The sequence below is a fragment of the Pelodiscus sinensis genome, chromosome 11, assembly GCF_049634645.1.
Source record: "Pelodiscus sinensis isolate JC-2024 chromosome 11, ASM4963464v1, whole genome shotgun sequence".
Lineage (NCBI taxonomy): Eukaryota > Metazoa > Chordata > Testudines > Trionychidae > Pelodiscus > Pelodiscus sinensis.
The window spans coordinates 615833-622469 of NC_134721.1; positions in this window are offsets into that span (position 1 = coordinate 615833).

Consider the following 6637-nt stretch of genomic DNA (forward strand, 5'->3'; position numbering starts at 1 on the left):
CAACATATAAACCCAGGCAGATTAATGACCTATCCCAGGCTCGTATGCTCCTCTTTACTCTTCGCGTTTAAAGTAGCGCCCCTAGGAGCTGGAACAGCTGACGGATAAGCTCATGTACAGCCTGGCCCTCCCTGGTCCGGCGCCCTGGGCACCTGGCTGGTCCCAAACAAAGGAGTTGGCCAGATCATGGGAGGTCAATTCTGGCCTCCTACTACATGCCCCCTAGCCCAGCTCCACTTCTAGCTTGGCCACTGATCCCTCCAGCCACCGGCCCAGCCACGCTGCCGGCCCCGGGCTGCGCTCCCTGCCACCGATCCTCCGCCGGGACTCTGGGCCAGGAATGTCTCTGGTCTGGCAGGATGTTGCCAAACCAGATAGTCCTGGTTCCACCTGTACCCGCCGGCACATGCACAGTCCCACTGACGCCCGTCGGCTCCTTGCCTAAGCACGGGAAAGGTTCCCTGTGTTGTGCAGAAAGATTTCTGCCCCCTTCCCTTTGCTTTGCATTCGCTGGTGATCCAGGGCCTTTGTGTACAGCTGTCTTGCATCCCTTCCCCTGAACACACACAGCCATGGGTACTTTAGCAATACTGGCCTTCCAGCAGTCTCCCTTTGCTCTGCTGGGGCCAGGGCTCACTCTATTTCCCAGCGATTCCTTGGGAATGCTGACGGGGCTGGAACGTCCTTAGTCCGCATTAACTGCTGGCAGAGAAAGTAAATAAAGAAGAATCATTTACTTGTTCCCATAACACAGGAACTAGGGGACACTGAACGAAATGAATAGGGAGCAGGTTTAAAACAAACCACAGGAAGTTTTTCTTCAGGCAGCGCACAGTTAACCTTGGGAACTCCTTGCCAGAGGATGTTGTGAAGACCAGATTTTAACAGAGTTCAAAAAAAGAACTAGATAAATTCACGGAGGTTAGGTCCATCAATACTTATTAGCCAGGATGGGTAGGAATGGTGTCCCTCGCTTCTGTTTGTCAGGGGCTGGAAATGGAGGACAGGCGAGGGACCACTTGATGATTCCCTGTTCGGGTCACTCTCCCAGGGCACCTGGCAATGGCCACGGTCAGCAGACAGGATACTGGGCTACATGGACTTTTCATCTGGTCAGTCTGGGCGTTCCTGTGGTCGTGTACTAAATACAGGGGCTGCTAGGTTCGGGCAGCAGGCGAGAGCCTGAGGGAGGCCACCGGACATCCCTTATTGGGCGAGCCAGCTGCACAGGGCTGGACAAGAGCGCAGGGGGGCTCTGATTGCTGGATCGGGCCCAGGGTGCGGTGCTGCGGCTGGGCGGGACTGACAGATGTAATAATCTGATGGACTTGGCCACAGCCAAACTGCCCGTGTCCCAGCCACTCGGGGTGGGCGAGGAAGCCCCGTGGCACGGCTGGACAATCCCGGCACAAAGGCAGACCTAGGCCTGCTGCTCCTCGGCCTCAGGCGGGAAATGGAGCTGCCGCGAGAATCCGGGCTCAGGTAGCAGACTCAGCTGCCTCGTCTCGTCCCGGGGAAACAGCCTCCCCATTGGTCTGCGTGGCTGCTGGTAACGACCGGCTCTGCTCAGCAACCGGCAGGCTCCGGGACCCGGCCTGCGCTGCCCGGCGGGCCGGCCTGGCGCTCTGCAGAGTCGAGACGCGGCCTGAGGCGGGAAGCCGCGATGGTCAGAGCGGAAGGGTTTCCAGCCCTGAGTCTCCGGGCTCCCCGCGCGGCTCTTACTGCCTGAGAGCAAGGGCAGGAGGGCTCTGAGCACGCTCACGTCCGGGTCCGTATCTCTCCTTTGCCTGCCGGGGGAAGGGAGAGGTGACCAGAGGGGGCTGAGCGCGATGGGCAAAGTGAGGCCAGGAGGCCCGGCCGAAGGTTTCAGCTACCCAGGGAGACTCTGCTCGACGGGCGAACTCGTGAGACACCCCAGCACCAAGGCAGTTTGGTCAATGGGCTGGTTTCAGGGGCATTTGGATCGAGCCCTGAGAGTATTTAAACTGCACGGGGGGCCGTAGTGGGGGGCTGTCTGCTCTGCCCCCCCGCGCTGGGCTGTGCGACTCCACTGACCCACCCACGCGTGCATCGGCCCAGACACCTCGGCCCAGCCGGGGCAGTTAGCAAAGCTCTTCCCAGGGGGAGACACAAAGGGAGGGAGGCGGAGACCAACACCAGGTGGAAGGGCGAGTTGCTGGCTGGAAAACATGAAGGCTGCATCTAGACCGGCATGATTTTCCGCAAATGCATTTAACGGAAAAGGTTTCCGTTAAAAGCATTTGCGGAAAAGAGCATCTAGAGTGGCACGGACGCTTTTCTGCAACAGCACTTTTTGTGGAAAAGCGGCCGTGGCCAATCTAGACGCGCTTTTGCGCAAAAAAGCTCCGATCGCCATTTTCGCCATCGGGGCTTTTTTGCGCAAAACAAATCTGAGCTGTCTACACTGGCCCTTTTGCCCGAACGGGAGCAGCGCAGTATTTCCACAAGAAGCACTGATTTTCTTACAAGCGGCTGGTATAGACAGCTGGCAAGTTTTTCCACAAAAGCAGCTGCTTTTGCGGAAAAACTTGCCAGTCTAGACACAGTCGAAGGGAACAACCTAAGCTGAGGACTGAGGGTTGGGGGAGGGGGTGGGGCGATGGATCCCCTAACCCAAAGGGTCTGAGGCATCCTGGCCCTGACTCCTGTCACCACAGCACGTCTGTGCGGTGCTGTACCCTGGAGAAGCGATAAACCCTTCTCTGTTCTGCTGGCTGGTGGACCCCGTTCTTGCTGCTACGGGGGAACCCGACGCGCCGTCGCACACGGCTCTGGTTCTGGCGATTTCACGGACACGCTTGGGAGAGGAGTCTGTTTTCTGAGGGACCCCTCATCCCTCTCTCCCCCCATTATCGTGTTACAAGGACTCAGCTCCCAAAACACATTTCTGGGGGAGAGCGGAAGGAAGGAAGGAAGGAAAGAAGAAAGAAAGAAAGGGAGGGAGAGAGGGAGGAAGGAGGCAGGGAGGGAGGGACGGAGGATGGACTCTGAATGCACCGGACACTGCCAGGGAAAGAACCAGAGGAAACTCTTCAGCCACAAAGATGCTGGGAGCAGGCCGGCTGCAGAAGAGGGCACAGGCCTCCCCAGTCTTACGTTTCATGACTCTGCCCCCTGGGAGGGCTGCACCTAACCCCCGGCGTCTGACACCTCGCCACTTGCGTCCAGGGTCGGGCCGGGGAGCTCGGGCGCCATCTTGTGCTGCAGGGCCCCCCCCGGCGCCAGGAACAGGAAGCACGGCGCCATTCCACTGGGCAACCCCTCAAGCGGCGGGAGCGGCCCGGTGGCCGGATGGCAACGTGGCAGGGTATGTCTACGCTACCCTCCTAGTTCGAACTAGCGGGCTAGTGTAGACATACCTGCAGAGAATAGCGTGGCGCGTGGCGGGAGCGGCTTGGTGGCCGGATGGCAGCGTGGCAGAGAATAGCGTGGTGCGTGGCGGGGGCGGCGGCAGGGGGAGATCCCTTCGCGCCTCTCAGGGGCGAGGAGGAGTTCAGAACAACCCGTGGGATACTGGGCCGTGGCCAGCGGGGAGCGAGCAAACAGCAGCCCAGGGAAGAGAATGGCCAAGCTTCCCCGTGTAACTTAGGAGCCGGAGGGCCCACTTGAGCCCGGCTGGCCCCACACTCCCTCCCGGCGTCCTGCTGGGATTGCTGCTCGGGGAAACACAGCGACGCCGAGCGTCAGGCAGCTCTTCTCTGGCGAGCTCTCCCCCGGCGCGGCAGCCGAGGGCTTTCCTGCAAACGAGACGACAGAACGAGCCGTCCACCTCCTTGGCCTCTGGCTGGTGCCCCCCAGGGACAATCTAGGGCAACTGGCTCTTTCTGTCACAGCTGCCCGGCCTGGTCCCACCCTGGAGAATGGCCGGGCCTACTTCAGCCGCTCCACATCACTGCTCCGAGCGGCCGGTGCAGCGGACTGACGTCTCCCTACCCCGGAAAGGCCGGTTGTTACCCTCTGCAGCGCCACGCGAGGGGCTGTCAGACCCGGGGCCGGGGAGGTACTTTCGGAAAACTGCCCCCCCCCGGGAAAGGAGGAAGGGCTGTTGTCCAAGGAAGGTGCCACATAACGCTTCCGTTCCCAAAGCCATCGCGCCTTTTCCTTCCTTTTCTGCGGCTGCCCCGGGGGTGAAAGGCTTTGAAGGCGTTTGCCGCGGTACGAAGCCGGCCGAGGTCACCGCACTCCAACCCCCAAACCTTGTGGGAAGTGGCTGAGCGTGACACAGCCCTGTTAGCACCGGGCGCCGCGTGCTCGTCCACAGCCGTATGACAGCCCCGGCCGGGGGCAGGCGCCAACCGCCAAAGAGTGGCCTGTGGGGGGATTTGTGTGGGGGGTTCACGGAGCAGCTCCGCCGGCAGCGCGGCCTTGCGAGCGGCTTGCTCGCCCCGCTGCGCTGAGGCCCCGCCAATACCCCTGGCAGCCGCCGACCGGCCCGACTCGCTACACAGCACGTGAAAACCAGGCCACGGGCGGAGGCTGCCACGCGCAGGGGGAGCGAGAGCTCAGGGGTTTGAGATGGGCCTGCCAGACCCAGGGGTGGGAGTTCGATCCGGGAAGGGGCCATGTAGGGGTCAGGGGCAGATCCGACAGGGACGGTGCTGGGTCCTGCCGTGAGGGCAGGGGACTGGCCTCAATGACCTCTCGAGCCGGACAACCACGTCGTCTGTTCCACGTGGCCCCGGGAGGCGGGTTCCTCCTCTCCCGCCCAGGCTGGCTCTGACAATGAACCTGGCTCCCGGGGCGGAGGACCGGCAGCCTCCCCTCAAAGCAGAGCGCAGCCCACACCAGTGCTTAGCCCTATCCCCGCGCCCGTCCTGCTGCCATGGGGCACGGGGACCGCAATGAGCGGGCCAGCTGAGGCTCACCAGTGCGCACACACCCCGGGTTTCCCCCGGGCACTGGACCGGCGCTTTGCTCTAGGAGCCTCAGCCGGCAAACGTTTGCAGCGATGGGCTGACAGAGAAAGGCAAATGCTCCCCAGAGAGACGCGGGCTGACAAATAACAGGCAAGCGGCCCCTCGGCTGGTGCGGCCGATGGCCTCTGAGCAATGCCGGGTCCTGGCGAGGGGTGGTGCTGCTCCCCAACTCATCCGCCGCTGCACAGGGCTCTGCACGCAAGTAGGGAGCAGCCCTGTGAGCAAAGCCCAATGAACGGCTCTCCGGCTCTGCCCTCACACGAGGAGCAGAGAACAGAAGTGAAGCCAAATGCGAACAGTTTTACTGTTCAGAGCGACACTGGCCTTCCCGCTCCGCGCACCGCGGGCCGCGCCAGCCAGACCCCGAGCAACCTGCTTTTATTGTTTCTTCGGAGTCCTCCTCGGCCCCCAGATGATAAATACCTCGGCTGAGGGGAATGCAGTTACTCCCGATTAGCTGGATTCAGAGTATAGACACAGCTCAGAAACAGCCCCTGATTAGTACTCATTTTGCATTTGTAACATCTTGAATTGCTGCAATTGTGCCCGTCCCAGGGAATTAGCTTCCATTTCACTTCCCCAAAGCCTCATCCATCACCCTGTATTTACACTGCTCACCCCTAAAGGTTATTTTCAGCCCTGCCCCCACCCACAGCCGCGTTCAGCTCAGCTAGCTGAGGACGAGGTTCCGGCCGAGGAGATCCAGGTGTGATCCAAGCCGCAGGCCACGGCTTTATCCTCCCCCTGTAGCGACGAGAGCGTCTGCCACTCAGGCCGGGACTCGCCCACGGAGGCACTTCCGAGGAACGGCTCCCCGCAGCCGCTAGGGCCTCACCCACGTGGAGCCAGGTCACCAGGACTCAGGTGCCCGACGGCATGAAGTAAAGATTGACCGTTGGAGCCGAATGGTCCTTCTGGGCACCACCCCCACTGTTTCCAACACGCTAGGGCTGCTGAGCCCGCTTCCCTTTGGTGCCACTGGTGCCTGCGCCACAGGGCGGGAAACGCCCCCCACGACTGTGCACGAGGGTGGGGGGCTACGGCCGGCAGAGGATCGGGGGCACTCGCCTGTCTTTGCAGCAGGCCACGCGCCCCGTTGCACAGAACACCGGCTAGCACCGGACACCGACTGGCTTCCCACGGCACCCCATAGCACCCAGTCCGCAGGCCCCCGCTGCATCAGCGCGCCCAGTGCCCCCCCCCCGTGGGCACAGGAGTGGGACTGCCTCGTTTTCTAGCCCCCCGGTATGTTTGCTCGTGTTTTTCCCCCTCCTCCAGGGCAAACAGCTGAAAAGCCTAGAAAATATACAGCCAGTTCCCCGCCCTCGCCGAGGGAGCCTCCGCAGAACAAAACGAGACGAGCGAGACATGCGGCGCGAGCGCCGGGTGCAAACGGCGGCCCCAGGCAAGAGGCTGCAGTGCTTTTGCGGAGACGGCGACTCGCCGGGGCCGGCACAGGCCGCGTACGGCACCCGTTCCGCACCGTGTCCTTGTTCAGCGCGAAACCGCGCCCAGCGTGAGGCTGCCATGGCAGCGTTCCCACCAGGCCGGGGCTGATTCCGGAGCAACGCGGCGGAACAGGCGCCAGGAATCAGACTATGCTCAGCTGTCGACCAAGAGCCACCGCCTAGCTGATCAGACCGCTCCCCAAGGCTTTTATCACTCGGGCTGGCCTGGCCGCCGAGGGGCAATTTCACCCT